Source organism: Lepisma saccharinum, chromosome 10 (assembly GCF_977018435.1).
Source record: "Lepisma saccharinum chromosome 10, izLepSacc3.1, whole genome shotgun sequence".
Taxonomy (NCBI): domain Eukaryota; kingdom Metazoa; phylum Arthropoda; class Insecta; order Zygentoma; family Lepismatidae; genus Lepisma; species Lepisma saccharinum.
The window spans coordinates 55,394,686-55,419,989 of NC_139238.1; the positions used below are offsets into that span (position 1 = coordinate 55,394,686).

The 25,304-nt window shown below is 38.9% G+C and overlaps 1 protein-coding gene across 1 annotated transcript in view; it reads left to right on the top strand.

Moving 5' to 3' along the window:
• Positions 1 to 328: 328 nt before the first annotated feature.
• LOC145993915 (uncharacterized) overlaps positions 329 to 25,304 on the top strand; it is a 132,954-nt gene continuing 107,978 nt past the window's right edge. The window contains exon 1 of the mRNA XM_083129832.1: positions 329 to 350. The gene's annotated coding sequence lies outside the window, so the exon portion shown is untranslated. The remainder of the gene's footprint in view (positions 351 to 25,304) is intronic.

Consider the following 25,304-nt stretch of genomic DNA (forward strand, 5'->3'; position numbering starts at 1 on the left):
TCAACTCCATGGGACGCGAGCCTCCAGGCGATTGCCCACTTTGCCCACTTCGCCCACCCCTTGCTACGCTACTAGTTATGGAGATGCGAGGAATTCCTCTAGTTCTTCTTTGACCTTGCTGTTCGCGTGCCCTTTTACAAACGAGTTTAATAGCTCCGTTTAGAAGCAATTGGGTCATATATACTTTTATACTTATGGATCCTCTACTCGTTGTATTCAACGAGTCGACACGTGCAACTGTACAAGGTCTTGTGTCACGTGACTTAACTGGAAGCTGCTGCTTTGTTCTCGATGTCAGTTTCGTCCGGAGTGCCTCACTGAGGACCGACTGGGAAGAACAGCACAGCGGAGTAAGTATCTAACGTGTGTGCCCACTTGCTAATGTGATAACTTTTTCTATGTGTCTGGCTTCTTAAATCGTGTACTGTAAGAAACAGTCTCATCGGATTACGTTCATCAAGTATAAAATTATTTATTGCTGTTTGCCTATTATCTTATTTACTATGCTTACTAATTAACTTAAGTCGATACGAACAGGATTAACCATCTAGGGGTGCTGAATGAAATTTAGAGGGTGCGATGTTGAAAATATTGGAAAAAAGAAACATTAATGTATGTTTTAGCCCAGGGGTTCCCAAACTATTTCGTTCCACGGCGCCCAAGTCAGAATTTAGTCCTATCGAACACTTGGAACGCTCAGTTAGTATGCTTATGTTGCTTGCCTTAAGTAGAAAATAAACACATATTTCTAATTCAGAAACATTTTATGCGTAAAAGGTACTAAATAAGCACATATTGGGAAGAATCATATCATTTCAGTGAAAATATTGGAACATTTTGCGACGCCCTGTAAGCCTTAGGTCGCCGCGGCGCACACTTTGAGAACCACTGCTTAGCCACTACATCAAATACCAATGATTTTTTTTGCGCTTCCTTGAAAATATGTCAACGACTTGATTCATTTTTGCTTGCTTGCTTTGACCACACAATGTACAAAGAAGTAAGCGTGGCTTCAGATTAGTATCAATATCTAGCCTGTAGTATATCTGTACACTAGTAATGATCTCTCTTCAATACTTAATATTATACGCTCATGACTATATGGTTTTCTGTAAGTCATAACGTAAATGACACTGCAACACAGAAAAAACTGATTTGGTTGAATTGAGAAAACACATTTGGTTAAGTTATCTGTTAACTGTAAACACACAAAACAAAAATATAGTACCATTTACTGAAGTACGTAATTTTGAACAAATTCATTGGTAAGTACAAGCACATGTGTTCGATTGCTAAAGAGCATTTAGTACTGTTGAATAATAATTTGTTTGTCTCCTGTTGAAACAAATGTTTGGTTGCCAGAAATTATTTTTGGTTATTCCAAACTTTTTCCTCTGTGAAAAGTTAACAGTATTTTGGGTTGAAATTTGATTTTGAAAAATGGGTGCTGAAGTGGCTGCGGAAGAAAAGTAAGTGGTGGGCAAGCAGCCCTTCGCACCCCCATGGCGCTGCCCCTCGATACGAAAAACAGGAATTCAGTGATATTGAACTTATTTACACTTACACCACCCATTTACGAACATTTACTACAACCCCTCTTGCTTCTTTGGCATGCGAGGTGATAAAAAGTGATAAAAATCAGAATATGCGAGATTGGTCTCCCACACAACATTTCGGATTCTTTCCGAGAACCTCTATAAGATGCTCAAGCAAGGCTATTGGCCTGAATAACCGAAACAAGAACTGAAAAGACAAAGAGCATACCATAGCAGTAATTAATGGAGGTTGGGGTGTCCAGACGTAAAAGTAAACCTCCACTGGATGTCTATTTTCAACTTCCTTTTTCCCTCTCGTTTGACTTAAACGTATGTAATCTGTAAATAAAAATCAACAAATTTGCGCGCTCCCAAAGCCATTGTCCCGAGACGATCAGAAAATTATATTCATTATATTGACAAAGGAGCAACATAGTGGAATCAAAATCCTGTCCCTGGTGCTTCTGAAAAATATTGCACAACTATCACCCAATTGCCAGACTCAACCAGATGAAGTTGATCACGCGACATGTTGATGACATAGGAAAGACTTCGTCCAACTTTGTTTCAAGTCTACTTTATGCTCAGATAGACTAATCGGGGTTGGACCTAAAGTTTAAAGTGATATCCGAACCTCTATGTACCTCCACCTGGTATTGAACACTAGACCCCTTGATTACTAGGCGACGACGTTACCACTACGCCATGGGAGAGTCCTACATGCTCTTGACATACGTTACTTAGGGTGGAACTTCCCATCTTAAAATATTTAATTTTATCTTTTACATCTGCTGAACTTTGTATTTTAAGCGGAGATACTTTTTTCACGTCCCTTCATTCACTGAATCCTTAGATTTTAACAAATTTAATTCAGAATGCTGCAACCGAAAATACAAACAGCCACTGGGACACATCGCATAACATATACATTACTGTTGATATATTTGAAATGATAAAAACCTAAGACACACAATGTTTCATTCATTTATCCAGGATGAGAAATATTGACTCTTTGAAATATCCATGTAAACAAATTATATTCTAAACGATGAGATCTCCCTCTCCCTTCGCCTTTTCTACGGAATTTTGTATACAGTAGAATTACTTAAAATGGGATGCTATTTATAAATAGACCTAATTTGGAGGACACCTTCAAATGTAAACTGAGGTGTAATATGCAGGCCCGTAGCCAGGAATTCTTAGTAGGGGGGGGGGCGAAGTCAATCCTAGAGGGGGCAAATTTTTAATATATTTTGTGTTGTATTGACAGTTATAGCAAGGTACAGAGAGACACTTGCCCCCCACCTCCTCCAAAAGTAATAAGTAACAGGAAAGGGATGTTATCTTGAAACTCCAACAAACAAAAAAAGTTCGAGCAACATCAAATAACAATATTTCGAAAATAACCTTTTGGACTACCAAAGAATACAAAGATAAAGTGTAACATAAATAGGCTAATCGGGACTGTATCTACTTTATATTTACAGGTCAATAATGTTAATAGATGATTAATGTGTACCAACAGCTTCGGGCTTCTCCGCAGAACTGATTAAGGAAGTAATTTATAAATCGTGCTCCATAATGTTTCCCATCTAGTTTCCAGTATGCAAGATTTTTATGCAAAAAGGAATCTAACGAGAATCCAACAACACCATTGTGTTGTGTTATGCAAGAAAAATCGAATTAATTAAATAATAATGGTTACATATTATCTAGACTTTGATGAATTGTGTAAAAATGTGTAATACATTTGTTGTAGGCCTACTTGCTAAAACATTGAAGCATGGGTCTCTTACTCCACCACGGATTCTATTTGCTTCAAATTAAATACTCTTGCATCACTACAGACAATGTTTGCCTACTGGTTACGTTAACCATTTTGCAAAATATTGTGTTGTTGAAATACATGTGTTTGACACCCGACAATCAAATAGGAATCCCTTGATTGATCAATGGCTTCTTGGATTACAGTGTCATCATTAATATTTCATATCAAGTTTTATAGAGGGAAATGTTGTATCCTCTTTACATTATGAAAAATACCTTCCTTAATGACTATGGTACGAAACCGAACGATACAAGAGACCTCCTTCGCTTACCCCATTTCCGCGGCACGAGGTCTCTGGGCCGCTTATCGTCACCACTTTTTGAGCAGAAGCGTACAAACCCCAAATATCAGGTTTTTTTTAATGCTGATACTGATTTCTGCCAGTCACAGAATGGCTTAAGATAGAATGAATAAAATTAGGAGAATCCACTCCTTACAAGAAGAGTTGACATAATAATTTGTCAAAAAATTAGGTTGTGCCTGAGGTACTTTAACAGACAACGTCTACAACACACACAATGTAAATAGATTATAATTTGAGAGATTTTCAATCGTATTTAGGGCCTCCCCGATGGCGCAGTGGTAGCGTCGTTGCCTTGTAATCAAGGGGTTCTGGGTTCGATACCCGGTGGAGGTACATAGTGGTTCGGATCTCACTTTAAATCTGTAGGTCCAGTCCCGATTAGTCTTACTGTGCATAAGTGGACTTAAAATACCAATTCAATCAATCAATTGTATTTATTTCACTGCAGCATTTTTCTACTTGTCATTTTCTTGAACCTATATTCATAGGGTGCCGCCTAATAACACAGACAACTTTCACAGTGTGTACAGGACATCAAGGCAAGCAACTCTTCTCAGTCACTATTTGCTTGTCTAATTCTTCTTTCAATGTTACAAGCAATCGAAATATGGCATTTTCTGTCCTTAATGTATGCAATACCGTTGATAGCTTCACAGTTGCAAATGCCATTAATTTTTACTGCCCTTTAAAATTCTGAGAGCAATATATAACATGCTGTAGAAACGATATCATGCAAACAGTAAGGGTTAAAACTTAACTTTTCCTTTATAAAATGGATATCATAACACATACCTATGTTGCTTATCATATTTGATGCATTTGCAAAGAGAAATGATTCATAAGATTTGAAATTGATATTTACACTCCATAAGATGCTTAGTGTAACCTGTATCAAACTACAAATTTTATCTCTTTCTAACCGAAATAATAAATGTGAAACACTATCACATTTTCATCGTGTCTGATAATAATTTGAGACAGTAAGCTGCGTCCTACATCTTTCACTAGTCGAACTGCATATTGGGATGGTTACATAACACACTACGAAGCCAGGGGTTTCAGGTTCAAGCCTGGGCATGAGTGTTCTTTGTGGGCAGAGGCGAAACCACAAATTTTTATCTGGAGTCAAGTACCAGGACAAACGTGCAAATAATAATTACAGTACTATAGAGGTGGTAGTGGTAGTAATAATAGTAGCATTAAAAAATGTTATTATTGTCGTAAATCATGAAGAAGGGGGTAGAAGTCGGTGCTAAAGCATTTGTTTTTCAACAAATGATTTGAAATATTTTTCCAACAAGTTCAATTTCATATTAGCTAATAATGGAAAACAAGCATACAAACTGTATTTTTTAAAGACAGAATATGCATGACGAACATTATTCTTTTTGTACATATGACACGTATAACTTCCATGTACAACATATATTTTACACATATGGAACATGGAGCAACGTAAAATAAGAAAATACGTATGCAACATGTTAATGCTAAATTGTGTACATGATCAATTCCTCCGCCAAAATGTCTATCAAATGTGGGCGCTCCTTTTTCTCAAAACAATTGTTCATGCATTTAAGCAGCAACAATCTGAAGTATACAGTATATCTGGCCTTCCTTCTCTCTCGGGTAATTTAGAATGCATTACAGAAAATAATCATATTGGGATCGAAGCGAGCAGGAAAATCGTTAATCCAAATATTTGCAAACTGAAAACAATATTTATTTAATAGGGCGCAAATAAAGCCCCTATCACACGGAACTGGATATCTAGTTGGAATGCCCTAGTTGGCGATGAACTGACTTTCTAGGTAGAAATCATGGTCGCCTGGCTGACTGCTTGACTGGTTTTGAGGAATAGGACATGTTCTAATTGCTACTAACTTTCTTCGACTAGATTCTGTGGAACAGCCAATCAGAGCAAAGTTTGCCCATGTGAAGATAATCTGTGAGTTCGCAAAGTAGCATTTTTTGTCTGTGGTTTCCGAGTGCATACAGCACGAAAGGCATGTTTAGAATTGAAAAAGCTAAAATATTCTTCCATACGTGTATAGTAAACGTTGTAAAGTATGTATTTTATCAGCACCGTTCTTCTCTACCTAAAACCATTTAATACGACGCGATATTCCTCTCGGTTGAATAGTTATCGTATTTTAAAAGTGTGAAGTGATACGTTGTTTACATCTCGCGCGGCCGCCATTATGGGAACGAAAGACTATCGACAAGTACGGTGTAACAAGTACCGTGTGAGGCGAAAACTAGCAAATGGGTAGCCAGTCCAGCGTCAACTAGAGCATTCCTACTGGATATCCAGTTCTGTGTGATTCAGGCTTAATATAACGGACGCCATGGCATTCTCTTTAACATTTTCCCCCCCATTTAGATCGTTTTGGCTCCAAAGGCTGACTTGCGCCGCCCCCTAGCTATAGCTCTGAACTTGGACTATAAGAATAGCAGATATTTGATTGCGAACGAAGCGAGCAAGAAATTTTTACAAAATGTACTTCAATTTGTATAAAATTTGAAATCGAAAGTGCAATTGCCCCTCTGTGCCCCCTGCAAGTGCCCTTAGCCGTCTGGAAGAAAAGTGCAAGAAACACTTGAAAACTAATTCCATCTTGAGTATCCATTTGTCCTGCTATTCTTAGATTCTGCTACTCATGTTTCTTTACTTCAATGTTTGCCCCCCCTAGATTGGACTTCCGTCCAAGATTGGGGGGACAATGTCCCTGCCCCCTGTGGTTGCAACACTGTTTGTGAGTGTCTCTTCATCAATTTCACGTCATCACTCATTGTCACGATTAGCTAGATGTGGCAGAAAAGCAACGCTAAGTAACAAAAACACTCCCTGTCTTTATCAAATGAATCGCTATTACCAAAAGGTAGACTTGCGAAACAAAAAATTATGCAGTTCAAACCTCATAGCAACACATCCAAGAAAAACATCTAAACACATTAGGCACCTTTAATACAAGACTATTCAAAATGTCACAACTGTTCTACTATATACTGAAAATTGCGAAATCATTTCCCGAAGTCTGAAGCTGGAAGGGAATTCTTTCCCCCCAATCCTGATACGACATTATACGGAATCCACCTTCATAAATCACAAAATCAACAAATGTCTTTGTTATGATGCTAGAGTAATACAGAATATAATTGTAAAGATTAGTGAGAATCCCAAGTAGGAATATGTTCTGTATTTTTCATAGGGGGGGGCAAGGCAGGCTCTCAGGGGGGGCAGTTGCCCCCCCTGCCCCCCTCTAGCTACGGGCCTGGTAATATGTCACACAACTTTGTGGTAACCTGTAGTGTGGAAGATATGGAGATGTTGTAATGTCTGCTTGTTGTAATGAACGGTATCTAAAACATAACTCATTATAATTTATAACTTCATGTTATAAAAACTCCATTAAATACATTCAACAAAGACAAAACATAATCTATCTCCACGTAGCAATATCCACCGTTTAACTTTACATATTCTTTATCGTCTTCTCAACCTTCTTCTCAACCTCTGTCAACTCTCCCCCCTCTAACAAAAAAAAAATCATTGATAGGTACTTCTTACCAAAAGTCACTTTCAGTCTATCAGGTTCTTTTCTGCATCTAGAAGATCTTCGAAACTCTCTGTTTTCTGTGGTCCTTGCTTGTGAAGTTCCAGCTGCCTCTGGTTCCTTAGATTCTGGTGTTGTTGTGTCTGCTGGAGAACTTCCAAACGTCCAAAAATCATCCAACTCCTCTTCTTTCTTCTTTACCTCCTTTCTCCGATCTTTCCAGTTTCTCTTTATTCTGCCAACTTGATGCCTGTGTACCCTTTTTATAACTTCACTTTTGAGCTTAACCTCCAAATGACTTGATCCTACCCTCTTGATCACTTGAGCTGTTATAAATGTAGGCGATAGTGATAGAAAATTCTTTGCCCACACTATTTCACCAGCTTTCGGCATCCAAGTATCTTCCTCCCATTTACAATTATCTGTCTTTTCTTTCATTTGACAATTCGATAAGTTAAATATACTTCTAGGCTGGTAACTCAAAACTCTCATAGTTGGAGACATCCCTAACTCTTGCCACTTGGAAAATCTTATATGGTATAAGATACTATCTATCATCTCATCTGCTTCCAGTCGATACTCCGTCCAAAACTTTTATTTTTGAAAATATTTCTTTCTTATTAAACTCTTAACAGTTTGAATACATCTCCTCGCTAATGCGTTGCTTTCCGGATTCCAAGGTGATGACTGCATCAATGTATTCCATGTCTTTCGCAAAATTTGTCGAACTGACTACTTCTGAAAGGTGGTCCATTATCTGACACAATAACAGAAGGGTAACCACAGATCTGGCAATTTTTGTTCAAACATTTTATATTTTCTTCTCCTGTTGTCGAACGCACCTGCCACATTTCCTTCCACCTGGAACAACTGTCGATGAATAGTAAAAATGTTCTTCCTCCGTATTCCAAAAAATCAAAATGCACTCGCTCAAATGGAACCTCTGTTTGTCTCCAGTCTACATATTTGTTTTTGGCCTCACTTCTTTAAAAACTGTTGTATTCTAGACAATTGTTTCCCAATCTGTCGATATCCTCGTCAATTAAAGGCCACCAATAGAATTCTCTTGCTATTACTTTCATTTTTTAAGTATCTTCATGTTCTGCACGTAACAACTTCAATACTGTTTCTATGTAATCTTTTGGAATTATTATACGTCTTCCCCACATAAGGCATTCTTTATTTCATGTTATTTCATTTCTCCTACGGTAATAACAAGGATAATATATAAGAGGATAAGGAACTCCCATAAACCATGGCGAACGCGAAACTCGCTAAGAGGATAGGCATGGAAGTTGGAAGTTGTTAAACGACATTTCCAATGGAGACGGAAGTGGCTAGCGCCATCAAACAGCTTGGACGAAAACTAACAGCCCCAAAAGGATGGACAATTAATAGGATCTTCCCTGACAAGGTTAGTAATATGTCCATGACCAAAGTTTCTCATAAAATAATCGTATAAATTCAAGAGATTTACACTATAAAGTATATTTTTATTACATTTTTGTAGTACCGCGTTATGTCGTGTATATTCAAGCACTTGAACCTTGTAATAAAGCTGTTGTAAAGATTTTAGATTTTCATGGAAGATTGTGATGCATTTCACTATTTTCAACATTGGTTATTGACTAACCTGGGGTTACTATACACCGTGGATCAAGAACTGAGTTTTTATTACAAAACTTTGTCAAAAATTAATGTTCCTTTTCCCATTAATATAACTTCAATGTTGTATGCTCCACATGTTAGAATTGGATATGTTATACTTGCTTTTTTGAGAAAAGCTGATATAAAATTATAATATATTTCTGTTACTGAATGAATTAATGTAGATATATAAAATTGTATTTAAGAGCGTTTATGAACTTGGCGTGTAAAATTTATATTAAAAATGTATCTTATGTACTTATAATGTATGCTGGGCATAAACAACCACCTGTAAAGCTGTAAGTCCAATAAATCTTTGTTGAGTTGAGTTGTTATAAGTACATTTCGATCTACGAGTTTGGCTATATTTTAGCTGAACCAAAATTTATGTTCATTGTGGAGAATTTTAAAGCTTATGTGATTTCCCTTCTGCTATTCCTGGAATGTTTAGGAATTCAGTGGTGATTGGTTTTGTGATTAAGCCTTGTGTTGTGAAAGATGTGTTTTATGTCTTATGTGAAGCATAGTATAGAATAGGCTATGAATTGGGTATTCGTGTTTAACGTGGACATCTCTTTACAAAACTTTTACACGCGTCGTTGACTGAGCATCGTGTAAGATATTCTTTTACCTTCTACATTGATTAAATACCATCCTCTAAGAAGTGTCAAAGCACACAGGTTGAGTTTGATCGCTCTAAGCAAAAGTAGAAACTCTACATTTTTATGTGTGTGTGTAATTTAAATTCGTGTAGAATGAAATATAAGTTGTTGGGATATAAATCTTTCTTGTATCCTACAAATTAGTTTTGGCTACATACGTGAATAGTTATTATTTTAAAGGAAAACCTAAACATATATTTACAACATTTTGGAACAGTAAATGATTTTTAATGTCAGATAGACAGAAGACAATATGCAAGGTTAACTTATGACGAATCAAATAATAATAAAAAAAACACGTGTATGGTCAACGTTAAAAATTCATAGTTAAATTTATATGGGTATGTTCTTCCTCTGTATTTGCATACGATGAATTTTCATTGTAACTCCATAGTACAATATTTCTTCTGTGATAAATGTACAGCGCTACCTACGGGTAGTTTGTTATTTTAGTGCAAGGGTAAGATATTTCGGTCCTATTACACTGGTCTACGTCCATTTTGCTGACTGGAGTCTGATGGTTGTTCTTTAGTAATTCGAGGGTGGTAAATCCAAAACCGAAATCCGTTTTTTTCTATCACGTCAGGTTTCGGAGGAAAATAGAAAATTATCTAATATTAGGGATGTATATTTAGAGCAATGAAACAACGTAGTCCGTAAAGAGGTCACAAGATGGCAGCACATGGAACATTATAGTGATTATTATTTAAATCAGTTATTCGAACATTGTTAACCTCAAAACAAAGGACAAATATTACTAACTTAGTAAGGAAAGCGTATAGTGCATATTTCGGGATTAAATTGGGTGACCAAGATAAATCCTGGGCACCTCATAAAGTATGCAGGACCTGTGTAGAAAAGAAGGAAAGAAATATGTTAGCGTCTGGAACAACCTTCATGTATCTGGACAGAGATAGGCATGTATTAAGATATTTTCAAAGGGACGAAGAATATGTGTATTGTACAGATGTGAAGGGACTAATTGAAGCTATGGGATGTACGTATAATGCAGAAGAATGGAGGCTTTTTATTGATAGCAAGAGGAGTTTGAAGTGTGTGTTGATACATAATGGCAATAAGTTAGCATCCATTCCTGTTGGCCACTCCGTACATTTGAAGGAAAGCTACGAAACAATGAAAGAACTGCTTCGAAAGAAAAAAAGTATGCAAATGACAGTTGGCTTGTGTGTGAAGATCTCAAGGTCATTTCAATGTTACTTGGTCAACAAGCAGGTTTCACGAAATATCCATGCTTTTTGTATTTATGGGACAGTCGAGCAAGGAACGAACATCGGGTACGAAGACTGTGGCCTGCCAGGAAAAGCTTTGAAGTCGGGGCGAAAAACATCCAGAACAAGCCGCTTGTTGATCCTAAGGAAGTGTTACTTGCTCCACTGCACATTAAGTTGGAATTAATGAAGCAGTATGTAAAAGCTCTGGATAAGAATGGGGCTTGCTTTAAATACATTTGCTCAAAATGTCCTGCATTGACGCATGAGAAAGTAAAAGCAGGTATTTTGATGGTCCTCAGATAAGGATGCTAATGGAAGATGAAGAATTCTTACAAACAATTAACCACACAAAATAAGATGTATGCTGTGCATTTTCTGATGTCAATACAAACTTTCTTGGAAACTTCAGGGCGCACAACTACGAGGTTCTAGTTGAAAATTTGTTGGTGACGTTTCAAAAGTTAGGAGTAAATATGAGTGTCAGGCTTCACTTCCTGCACAGCCGCTTAGATGTATTTCCGTCCAATCTTGGTGCCGTAAGTGAAGAACAGGGCGAACGCTTCCACCAAGACATAAAAGCCACGGAGCACCGATATCAGAGGAGATGGAATGAAAACATGATGGCCGACTATTGCTGGTGCTTGCAGCGTGACGTTCCTGAGGCCACGTACTCCAGAAAATCAAAGAAACGAATAATTTTGCCTAAGTAGGTATGCATGTTGTGCTATTCTGTGGTGTATGTTAAGTTTAGCATAAGTACAGGCATCAGGTGCTGACTGTATGTGCTCGTGAAACAAATTGATCAATTTGCCGGAATTACCTAAACTTTTTGTTCATTAAGAACTCCCTATTGAGAAAATAGAAACGTATGTTTGTTAAACAACGTGACGTGATACTCTGATTGAACATCTGACTACTTCGCATTCTCTTTGCAAGTGCTGTTGGAATGTAGCCGGATATAATTTTCTGAAAATTTTGAAATGTGACTTGTCAAACAATGCAACTTAATACCTCTTATCAGCTCCGCCACCTTATGTATAGTCCTATAATTTCATTATGTGCAGATATCTATATGGAAAATTGTTGGAGTTTAGCCCAGTATTATAATATTGTGAAAATTTTCAAATGTGATTTGTGAAAAATTGTGACGTGATACACTTTTTCTGACTACATATTTGGAATCAGCGACCTCAAATTATATAGAATCAGTTATAATATGTAAGTCAGCAGAAAAAGAAATTTCATTATGTGCAGATATCTATATGGAAAATTGTTGGAGTTTAGCCCAGTATTATAATATTGTGAAAATTTTCAAATGTGATTTGTGAAAAATTGTGACGTGATACACATTTTCTGACTACATATTTGGAATCAGCGACATCAAATTATATAGAATCAGTTAAAATATCTAAGTCAACAGAAAAAGAAATTTCATTATGTGCAGATATCTATATGAAAAATTGTTGGAGTTTAGCCCAGTATTATAATATTGTGAAAATTTTCAAATGTGATTTGTGAAAAATTGTGACGTGATACACATTTTCTGACTACATATTTGGAATCAGCGACCTCAAATTATATAGAATCAGTTAAAATATCTAAGTCAGCAGAAATCTTTTTTTCATATGTAGACCAGTGTTATTGTTAACCTCATTGCATATCACGTGGATTGCAATTAATAAACTCCAATGTAAATAACAAATCCAGAATCAATTACAATATTAAGTAAGATTTTTAGTGTTAAGGGCGAATTACACGGAACTGAATATCCAGTTAGTTGGCACTGAACTGGCTACGTGCCTGGATGTGATGGCCTGCCTGGCTGGCTGTTTGACTGATTTGGAGAAATAGGACATGTTCTAATTGCTACTGGCTTTACTCGACTGGATTCTGTGGAACAGCCAATCAGAGCAAAGTTTGGCCATGTGAAGGTAAATCTGTGAGTTTGCAAAGGGAAGATTTTTGTCTGTGGTTTTCGAGTGTCGGCTGTTTTTGTTAGTTTCTCGATAAAAAGAAAGGAAAGAGATGACGTGCAGTGCATTCGTGTTGCACATGTGGTGAATCCATACGTTGCACATGTGGTGAATCATCGAATACGTATAATAAATATCCAATATTGATGTCATTAATATTCTTAATTATCGTGTGCAAAATAAATTAGCGACGTCGAAGAGCTATAACCATGACATAGAGGCTTAAAACAAGTTTACGCAAAAAGCAAATTCCACGCTGACGCTGAGAAAAGTTGTGTGCATGAGACACCACACGCTAAGCTTTTACTTCTCTTAAGTACAAGGATTAAACTACAACACTGAAACAAGAATTCTGGGAACAATTCAATCTCAAACAAACCTCTTAGAGCATAAAATTGCCTAGCCTAACAAAAACTGTAGAACACAAAATCAGTAATTCCTTCACTGTAACCTATCTCCGCAAGAGAAAAACAACGGAAATGTAACACCTTCAAAATTTCTAAACCATGCAAAATTATTCACTTTCTTGCAGGGACTAGATAGTCACCAGCAGTCGGCATTATTTTAGCCTTGTATATACATCCACGACTACTTTGTACGTCTTACTTCTATAACTTTAAGGCCAGTGTGTTAGATCTTCCATCATTCAACTATTTAGTTGTTAGATCTTCCATCATTCAACTATTTAGTTGTTAAATTCGAATGACATTCCGAAATGCTAGCAAATAAATAAGGGCAAGCTACACATTATTGGAATGTTCCATACTTGATACTGCGTATGAAATGCAAAGTTGGCATTGTATTTTCTGCTTTTTTTCAAGTTATTTATCGGCAAATTTATATTTCTATTGTTAATGTATGTTTTCCACTTACATCGTAATGTCAATCTTCTGCCCAGATTTGGAAAAAGAAAATATTTTACATAGATTCGTGTGTTCCTTTAAGAGTCAACATCAATTTTGCTATTCGCGCCCATGCTATGTAGCTGGATGTTTAGGCCGGCGAGACAGCGTTGCTACATTTCAGGATTCCGGCCTCTATAAAGTAGGCCGTGGTTCAGATCATTAATAGTTATGCATTTATGCAAAGCGATGAGATGTGTACGTGACAAATATTATTAGAAGAAAAAAATGAAAATCCTTATTATTACAAGTGTATTAAATTAAATGTTTGATTTTTTTGAAAAAAATGTGAATGAATCCTGCGAATCTCATGTATGAATGCTTACCCGAGTACCGAGTTAAAAAAAGCTTGTTCGGTACGCATCGATCACCATATTCTTTCGAGCCAATCTCTAGTCCATACCTATCATTTTTAATTTTTAAGAAAAGCACAACATTCTTCAAATTACTCGTCCATCTTTACAGATTGCCTGCTCTGCGCAATGTTTTAGGAACAAAAGTCTATCGACAAGTACGGTAACAAGTATGGTGTGAGGCGAAAACTAGGAAATGGGTAACCAGTCCAGTGCCAATTAGGGCATTCCTACTGGATCTTCCAGTTCCGTGTGATTCAGGCTTTACAATTGAAATGCTTTTTTTCTTGAATTGTATGAAAACCAGAAAATGACCCAATATCATATACAAGGTGTCATTTTATTGGCGCCCACGGACCACGGAAACGTATAGAGGACATCAAAACAAACAACTTTTCTCAGTAACATTTTTCTCGTTGGTGCATCATTTCGGCGCTACAGTCGTTCAAAAAAGCCCGTTTTGCCGCCTGAATGCTGGCAACCACACACAACATTTCATTGCATTTGTGACGTCATATCCCGTCGTGAAGCGATGCGTTCCAGGGTTGCCAGGAACACACATATTCTGTGAAAAATAATATAGCTACAACCAACCACATGTAACACTACGGACCTCAATTTGTTGTTATAAAAGGGCTGATGACGTTTTCGTGTGTTTTGGAGAAATAGAGTATTTGAGTGAGCGAGTTCTTCGAAAAACAGTTCGGGTAAATGTAGTCATTTCAGAGTAAGAATATTACATGTTATTGCAAATTTGACATGGTTATATCCTAATCAGTGACAACTAAATGTGTGCATTTGTATGAAATACAACATTCAATAACAATAACATGTTAGTGAAAACAACGTTTGTGTTCAACCAGCCCTAAGTACGACATTTAAGAATTTGTGAACCTAGCTGAATGATAAATGACTGATTTGTAACTACATATATTCAACTATCTAACACGAAAATAAGTTAATTGCTATGTATGTGTCCGTATTGTTGTGCATAAGTTGTATGAAATTGTGCACTTCGAAGTGTAAAGGTCACGTATTCATTATCTAGACATAATAGCAAGATATTCAGTTATATTCTCAAATAATATATTTATGTTCAGTTTAAAGGAAATATGCGCAAGATGATAAATATGATGTCAAATAAATATTATGTCCATTAATGAATTTTTACGACTTCGTTCAATTTTAATTTTGTGGTTAGTTTTTGTACCTTAGTACCTGATGCAAACAATGCATGTTATATTCTTCTTCTCAAGGAGACCAAGATCTTTATGAATATTACGATGTAGTTAATGAACAATATAAATAATGTGCACACCAGAATTTAAGATATGTAAAATTAAAATCTGCACAGAAGTTCCTAAAATTAAAATTTGCTCTTTACGAATAGCAATTCTTAACTTTGCACAGTCAGTCAGTGTGATTTCCTGTAACCTATTTGCATTCTTTTTAAATTTATGCTTCGTATTGACAAGTATGAGAGAGAGATATTAATGTCACAAGTGCAAGGGAAAATATAATTCCCAACTTGCATGTCAGTGAAATTAATGTTGTACCAATTCAACTATACATCATTTCAACGATTAAGTGCTTTTCTGGAATTCGTAATCTGGGCCAAGTTTAGATTGCAGGGTGATTATATCTTCATACACACACACACACCTATTTTACATGGCACGATTTCGATACACATCTATGTAGAGTTAGCAGTATAATGTCGTTAGGAAAGGGTGAAGCACACGTTGACATTCATGAAACCTACGACATCTCCTGAGAAAAGACTTGCATCATATATTACCTCTTAAGATTTTCTATTACCTGGCTTGTCTACCGAAAAGGAATATAAATTATAAGAGTTTTATAACAATAACAGCACTGTCCTGATCTTGTATGAGGACTACTAGATTCTCTTGCATTTTGCTTAGTGTTCATTAATTAATGTAAGCTGCTTTCATTATTATTGCCAATGTGTTTTTATTCTTTTTGTTAATGTAAACCCCTTCCCATAGGTTTGAATTAGTGAGTTAGGCGAATTAAGTTTGGTGTTCTTAGCATCCAGATGTTTCGAGTAGGTTAGGCTAGTTTGTTTGTAGCATAAGTATTTAACACTTTCACTCCTCGCCTGTTCGTGTGTGTACGCAGGTTTTTTAATGGATGAAAATGTAACTCATGACTACGGAAACTTGTGTAATCAAATACCTACATGAGTTCTCGGAAATTAAATATGTGTGCAAAGTACACTTTGCGTTTGCAAAGTTTGAAAGTTTATTTAATACTAAATTTCATTCTTACATACTCTTTCCTCATCTTCATGGACGTAAAACTTTAGAAAGTTATCTTTCATACGGAACTCGGAAACATGAGTTAGTTTCACACAGAAATAAAATACGTATGATTGCTGAGAATTCTTTAACAATTAGTGTGTTTCTAAGCTTGTATGTAATTTCTAAGTAATATTTTTCTGTAATCCTTTTCTCTTCGTAATTTGAAAGATAAGGGCAGGTTGTGAAGAACAGCAAACGGAAGTGGATATATCGAATTTTGTCTACGTGTAATTTATTTGCAAATTAAAATTTCATTCTTATTCAAGTTTTTCCTTTTATTATTGTTAATATTATTGTTTTAATATTCGACCATCCAAAACAAGGAATATACGGTTCCACTTTTCAAAATAAAAAAGAGAGATTTTTATGTAAGAAATCACACAAACTTTAAGATTCCTTATTCCTCTACAGACTTTTTTTTTTTAAAAAATAAAAGGTATATTAAAATTAATAACTAAATAGAATGATTACGCAATTCAGTAAACCAACTGTGGAGTCAGAGACTGGACAGTTCAGAGATAACGTTCTGTGGTGTGTTCAGTTTTATTTTAAATTCGCATGGTCTCTGCAACGTGTGTAAAGAGACATCTTTTCACTACCGAATGGTGCCAGTTTTATTTACCTTATTATTTGAAATCAGAAATAATTAGCGTGAGGAGAAGTGCAACCTGTAACACGTCCAGAGTAAACCCACCTACTTGGGTGTTCTAAATACGCCCCTGGAATAATAATCTAGTTCAGGAACGGGATACAACTATTCTTAACACATTAATTACTCTGCTCAACAAGTTTTAGAATTAAATCAGGATTCACTGACCTTCTGAAACATATAGTTTAATACCTTTGTTCAAGATCTTATGATAAACACACGTCAACTGCTTCTTTCCCTGTGTTTGTTATACTCCATTTCCCTAAATATATTACAATATTATTGTTAGTATTAATAACAAGAGTAGTGTCAATATGTGACTCCCACTGCAACTCTGATTTCTTGACCAAACGACCACAAAAAGTTGAAAAACTCACTTTCTCTCCACGTTCCGCGCCTCATTTATTGCGCTGACGATGTTTCACGGGCGCAGAAAAGCAGTGATGAGTGAAAGATGAGCTCTCATCCTCTCATCCTCTCATCTTCTCATCTTCTCATCTTCTCATCCTCTCATCTTCTCATCTTCTCATCCTCCAAAATGTTTGTAGATCGTGACCTTTGTAAACCTCTCTCTCGAGAACGATGTGCCACACACACACACACACACACACACACACACACACACACACATACACACATACACACACATACACTTATTTTCTCTCCACGTTCCGCGCCTTATTTATTACGCTGGCGATGTTTCAGGGCGCAGAAAAGCAGTGATGAGTGAAAGATGAGCTCTCATCTTCTCATCTTCTTATTCTCTTATTTTTGAAGGACCAAATGTTTGTAGATCGTGACCTTTGTAAACCTCTCTCTCGGGAACGATGTGGCACACTCATACACACGCGCGCGCGTGCGCGTATGCCTTTTATTATTTCCGTATTGTAATACAAACAAACAAAATAATAATTGTTGTTTTTTAGGATACCTGGCCCCTATAACCTCGCCAGGGTGCGTGGTGCCCAACCAAAAATGTAAAAAAGTTCTAACGGCTGCGGTTATAGATTACCGCACCTCTGTAGGGTTTCACGTGTTTTTTTTTTTCCCCCAAACTTCCATGAAACCCTACAGAGGACCTCCGTAATGCATGCAACGTGTACTAACGACTCTAGTGTTATTTGATGTTGTGATATTTTTGGATATAGAGTTTTATTGTGTGATAGATAAAAATAATTATGTTTATTATTAATATTTTCTTGATGAAGATGGAGAATGTATGTGTGTGTGTTACAAATAAAGTTGCATGCTTTTTTCTAGTGTGTGTGTATGTGTTTTTGATGTTTCGACAGCATCTGAAACGATAAAAAAAGAAATTTTATTGTTAATTTTCACGTGTAAAAACAACAACAAATTTTTTGTGCAAATTCTGATTGTCTCGTGCTATAGTGCAAAAAAAGATATTGTAACTGATAAGTAATGAAATTGACATTTGTAACTGATCTGAACTAGTGAAATTCGTATTGTGCTATTGTAACTGATTGTGCTAGTACAAAAAATTTCTTATTTGTGCAAGAAAAGATGTAAAAAACTTGTTAAAACTGCTCTGTGACCCTCTCGTTCTTCACGTCGTAGGCGAAGGACTTCTCTGCAATCAGGATGACACTGCATAGGGTATCCTCGGGCAAGGCATCGTGGAACTCGCAGACGACCTTGATGTTGGTTCGATCGTTGACCACCACCTGCTTTCTCTTAGATGTGTTGATGACGGTCATGGGTCTCCGGGCTTTGAATTCACTGGGCGTGTAGTACATGTCCACGCTTCCCTCGGTCACGCGTTTGTAAGCCGAGAACGCTTCGTAAAGTTTGAGGTAATCGTTTTTGGTCACGTCGAGGTTGTAATTCTCGCGCGGGAACACTTCGTTTCTACCGTTCTTCAGATAAACGTTCTTGATCTTGCAGTCGTCGAACTTGCTGGAATCTTTTTCCTGATTCTTGTCCCTCCCGGTCTGAAAAAGCACTACGACGAAATCTGGCATGTCGAACTGTATGTTGTTGAACTGTGTCGTCACGTCGAATTCCATGTGACTTCCGGACGCCATCTTTTGCACGCACTGGTAACCGTGAAAGTGAATCGGTACCTGCGGACTTTTCAAGATCTCCGCTTTGTACTTGAGGGCGTAGTTCGTTTCGTATTCCACCACCGGCATTCTCAATTCCATGCTTTGGATGACGCATTTCGCTGCTTCGGGTAAAGTGTTGGCTATCGGCGTGGTGCCGTCTGGACCCAAAGTAGCGTATCGCATCAGTGCGTCGTTGTCGTTGGCCGCTCTTCGAAACGTGACTCTCAGTCCTCCCTTCTACATGATCTCCTTGTAGTCCGAGAAGAATCCTGGAAGCAGACGCACGGGAAAGAGCACTGTGTGACTTCTCGTCGATATTTTGGTCCCGGCTTCGAATCCCCCGGCCTGGTAGTACGCTGCGTCCGTTTTGGATAATTTCAACGTTCCCACTGCCGTCGACGTGATGCCTGGATAATCTATTCTGTCGATGACGGTGTTGTGTTTCCTCACCTCCACCTGCGAGAACAGGTGAGGCACGAAGTTGTCCACGAGTATCAAGTTTGCTGCTGCGGGAAACGCGTCTCCGCTTTCCTTCTTCACCACGTCGAATTGAAGGTAGAGGTCCGCTCTGTGAGGATGAATGAACCCGTCGCCTACGTCCACGTCGTATTCGATCTCCCTGTTCGCTTCGTTCAGATTGGCGAACGTGCGACGGTTGGGAGGGAAAGATTGCAATTCGTAACTTTCGATTTGCTCCATTTTACATGTATGGTTATTTATTATACGTTGATCTCCACGATGGCCGTCGTAGTGGCACCTGCGAAATCCACCACGTCTCCTTTCTCGTTCGTCACCACCAACTCTATGTCGTCTATGCGGTTGCGACATACTGGAAAATAGATCGGCGAAGAGGGCGTGTAGATGATCGGTTCCATGAATTCGGAACTTGGTTTGAAAGTGGCTATGATTCCCGTCTGCTTGTGACTTCCTAACAATCCGTCCGAGGATTTCGTGATCATTCCTTCCGCCACGTTGCAGTGTACGTTCAGAGTCTCTATGGCCAAAAATTTAGGAATGTTTGTTGCCGTGTGCTTGATGCCAGCTTCGAGTTTGGTGTCGTTCTCGAAACCTAAAAGTTTTCCCATGGTGCCCAGGTCCACGGTCTCCGTCGCGGATAGGATTTCCACTCTGTGCGTGACCGAATTTTGAGAAAGGTATGTGCCTTTGGGTAACTGAGCTTGCAAAGTGGAAAGATTGTATTGTCCTGGCGTGACGACGATGTGTTCGCTTCCGACGCTAATTTTGTTGTTGTGCTGCGTGACGTTAGGTATGAGGTACATGCTGTAGAATGCACGCAGAGCCACGGATTTAGGATAGACGATGTCGTCGTGCAGCGTGAGTTTCAAGATTGAAGATTCGCTCGTGAGATGGAACACGCCCATCCTAGTGATGCTGTTTGAGGTTCCACAATGCTTTCTGGAAATCCTCGATCGTAGGGTTATTTATTTTAGAGAGAAAGGCGAGCACGGAGAGGCAGAGATGACCGCAGTTCACGTCTCCGAAATCTTGAATGCGTTCGTCGTTGTAGTATATAGAGGTTTTGTTTGTTTTCAGATAATGAATTAAATTTGTAGGTGGAACACCTCCGAAAGAATCGAAAACAAATGCTTTATCATCATTTTTGTGGTAACATATCCAATGCGTGCCTGGATTTTCTTGACCGTCCAAGTTGACTACTCCGCATTCTCTTCTTTTGACGGTTGAAGGTAACGAGTCGGACATAAAAACTCCTCTGAAGTGTTTGATTTGTAACGGTCCGATCAGAGATTCAATGTCTCGGTTGGTGAGTGCTTCTGTTTCTTTTTTTTAAACTTTCTCATCACGCCCTTCCCCCCTTTCTTCTCCATGGCCAGGTTGTGACGTTTCTGTTCTTCCAATTCCGCTTTGTTCTTCTTCGAGTCGATGACGGTTTTCGCGATGGCGGCACTTCCGCCAGCCAAACTTCCAACGGCCCCCAATGCTGCTAGGATGGCCGGGATGCTGAATATGAAACCTCCGATCTTTTGCTGTTTCCGCGAACGCTGCAATCTTTTCAATTAAGGTGTGCTGAGCAGCAATTTCATTCCGTGTCCTTTCGACAAGCAAGAACGTTTCTTCTCGCGTTGTTTCTTGGTGAGTAACCCATCGAGGGCACCTAGATTTTTCAGATTGGAGTATGGTATCTGGTACACGACACCCTTGGGCTTCATGTTGATGCTCTATGTGTTATTTTCGCGGTATGTTATTTATATATATATATTCTGATATTTTTTCTTGTGTAGTTTTTTACGGTATGTTATTTATATATAAATATTCTGAGATTTTTTTTTCACGGCCCCCGCACTCGCTACACAAATTCTATTACGTGCTTCGTTTTCTTGCCAAAAAGTTCCTTTGTCCCCTTGTACACGATTCGAGTTTTGTTCTCGATTAAAATAGATAGCTTCTCGTCCGATAACATGTTAGCGTATCGATCTGGCAAAAATAGACTGTATTGTGCGTTGAGCAACAGGCGTACCTTGGGACCATACTGGGTAGAAACGATTGAACCGGAAGTTATCGTGTAAGGTTTGTCGACTTCCAATTCCCGAATTTTTACATACTCGACTGACAAATTTAGCATTTGTTTTAATGCTTGGAGGTCACTCATTTTTTCAGTTGTCATATCGAAGAAGAGAAATTTTCAGTGTGTGTGTTAGAGAAATTTAATTTTTTTTTTCACGATGTGTGTTATTTATATATACCGAAGATTATTTTTTTTCACGATGCGTGTTATTTATATATATATATATATATATATTTTTTTTTTTCACGATTTGTATCGAAGATTTTTTTAACAGAGGAAGAAAGTTCGTGCTTCGGAGAACGCGATGATGAGCGTAATGATATCTTCCGTCTCCTGCTTAGACTTGCGCCAATCATCAGTATACCGTCTTCTTCCCTGCCTTGCCTCGTGCAATTCATCTAACCTATCGTTTAATTTCTCCCCTGCAGCCAAAAGCAGAATGTTGAGATCACCACACCTCAGGCCGCTGATCTCCCGAAGATGGTCCTTGAGAACTATTTCGCATCCCATGTGAAATGCCGGCGTTGTTCTTGCCATGATTACAAGTTTCCCTACATCTCTGTTTACTACTTTTTTGAATATTTTAGATAGTAGCTCGGGTGGCAAATCAGTTATGCAAGCCATGTTGTTTTTTTTACTGTATGTTATTTATATACCCCACCCCAATTTTTGTTTCGTGTTCATGGCGATGGTGGTACCCAGTGCGGCGACCCGTTCACCCAGCGATGCGTCTCTGCTCACGAACCTTTCGAAAGCTGCGTGCTCTAACTTTCTGTCTGCTTCGTGACGTGCATCCAGATCCGTCTGCGTGGTGTTGTAAGCGATGTCGTGATCTTTGCATGCCGCGTCCAACGGATTCACACCCTTGTCTCCTCTCTCCAATCTTTTCTCGAGTTTGGTACCCGGTCCGCAGTACTGGTAGCCAGGTAGATGCATCTCGAAAGGTAACTTGTTGATGATGTCGTTCACGAGTCCCTTTCCTTCGGCCACGTTCCAAAATTTCGGAGGCAGCGTGTTGATGATTTTGATCAGGTAACCTATGCCCTTGTCGTCGTTCACGATGAAGTTGGAAAGTTTCGTGCTGATCATGTCTACGATGCCAACCTTCTCGTTGTAGAAATTACGATTACCTGCATTCTCTTCGCCGGCTATCACCAACAATCGGTCCACGAGCTTCCTCACGTCGTCCACCCAAACGAATTCTTTGGGTAACGTGTTGTAGCGTTTGACGCCGCTGCCTGTTTTGACCTGGTTCCAAATCGGTTTGATGAGATTCCTGTACTTCTCGCCGCTGCTCGATTTCACCCTATTCTGCGAGGCGTCGTTGTTTTGGTACAAGGCATCCGTCATGATCAGAATTTCCTTGTAACTCTGGTAATCTTCGTCGGTGTAATCTTTCGGCTGCTTTTTGGCAACGAGTTCCCACAGTCCCACCGTACCCGGATACCTGGTCCAACTATCCTTCTCGCCTAAATTGACTTTAATGTCGTTGCCTTCGAAGGTCACCTTCGATTTCCCAATCTTCCACACCACACCGCCGCCTTCGCTGGTTTCCATGCTGGGATACAATCCGAACACTTCATCCTTGTCGAATTTCCCTGTACTCAGGTAGTCTCGTGCCAAAGGTCCCAACTCGATTTTATCCGAAGACGACGACGTGCTGCCTATGGCTCGACGTCGTGCCGGTGCATCTTTCAGTTCGAACGGCGTCGAAGGAATGCTCGAAATAGGCGTGGGTACAGCGTAACTTTTAGCTGCGAGCGGTACGAGTTCATTAATCAAATTTTTATTTTGTTCCGTGACACTTTTAATTTCTTTACCTAGACCGCTGATGGCATCGATCACAGGTTGATCCTGACGTTTCTTCTCTTCGTAGAATCCGCGATTCTCGGATTTCCAACCTTTGAAGCGTTTCGCGAGGTAATCGCGAAGCTTGAGATTTTCGTCTTCAATTTTTCGTTTCGTCATGACGTTATTTATACACGTCGTTTTTCACAACGTTGCAACGTTTAGAAAGTCGTTGATTTTGTTTCTGTATTTTCCGTCGTTGGGTTTCCTCGTCATGTCGATCGTCACGAATCCGAAATCGTCACCGTTCCAGCAAGTAGAGCAGCAGCATTCCAAAAATTGATTGTAGTTCATGTCTCCGCCTACGTAGTCATCGTACGCGTGCTTGAGGTTGGTGTGATCTTGACGAAACAAACATATGAAATTAGCGTTGTCGCGTACTAACTGTTTTGGAATTTTGGAAAACGTTTGAGCTAGGTAAAAGCAATCCATTCCTTTGTGACGACCTTGCGTGAAAAAGTTGCGAATTTCATTTTGATTTTCCAGGATGACATCGTCGAACACAACGACCGAATTTTCACGACAATCGTCGAGTGGTTTTATTTCCGAGGCGAACGTTGCAATGTCCAGACCATCGTACAGTTTCATCAGTTGCTGGTATTTGGATTGCTCCAAACTTTTCGAGAACACGTACAGGTGCCTGTTCTTCCAATCTAGCCAATTTGGTGCGAGGAGAAAATTGTCCACGAGCAGTGTCGTTTTCCCACACCCCGAAGGACCTACGATCAGACAGCGGATGTTGTCGGGGAGCAATTCGCCGTTTTTTTTCTTCGTTTGACTTTCCGAATCAGGTAAACGTTTCACAACATTCCACGTACTCATAGAATCACTTCGTTCGCGTCGATCCAACTTGTTTCCGGAAGTCCCAGCCATTTCACCAAAAGTTTGTTGCCTCTCTTGCGCAAAACTTTTTCGATAAGGTACGTGTCGGGGTATTTAGTTTTAGAGAGTTCCTCCTCGTAGAAGCGCCCCAATAAAATTTCACCGCCACTGTCCTTTATTATATACGTGTGACGGTTCCCGGGTAGAACTCGAACCACGGTAAAAAGTTCAGTGCTCCAGTTTCGTGTGAAACCCCTGTCGAACGTTCGCTTCAATTTACTAACCCTCACCTGTTCTCCAATTTTGTATTTAGCTTTTTTTGTCGTGGGCGTGTACTTTGGACAGTAAACGCTAGAAATTAAACGTTGCTCGTCAGACTTGGTAACGTCAGCTGGCTTCATGCCTATCGTTCCGTGCCGTGTGTGATTATAGTCGTTAACGAGTTCCGGAAGAATAGTGACCCACTTGTAGCTTCCCTGAAGCGTGAAGCGTGACCACATGCGCGATTTCAGAGTGCGATTGAATCTTTCCACAATGCTGGCCTTGACGTCACTGAAGGTCGAGTAATGTTGAACGTTGTGTTTCCGAATAAACTTTTGGAATACGGCATTGTAAAATTCCTTCCCTTTGTCCGTGTGCAGAAACCGAGGTCGTCTGCCGCCGCTTTCGCGAAAAATTGTCTTGAATGCTTCCGTGACGCATGTTCCCGTTTTCGCCTTCAAAGGTAGAGCCCATGCGAATTTCGAAAATGTGTCTATGACGGTGAGGAGGTACTTGTTGCCCTTGTTCAATTTATGTACGTTTTTTAACTTGCCGCTACTCATTTCGACGAGGTCGCTTTCCCAGAGGTCGTCGATTCCCTTGGTTACCACAGCCAAACGTTCGTAGTTACGGCGTGCAGGTTTATGCAATTCTTCGACGATGGCTTGCCTTGACATTTTTTCTTAGAGATTACGTTTCAAGAGAAGCACAAGCGTGATGGGATTCAAAGAGGGTGGCACTTCGCTCGTGTTTTGAACGATCAGCTTATCGCCGGCACTCACGTCGAAAACGGTGAGAT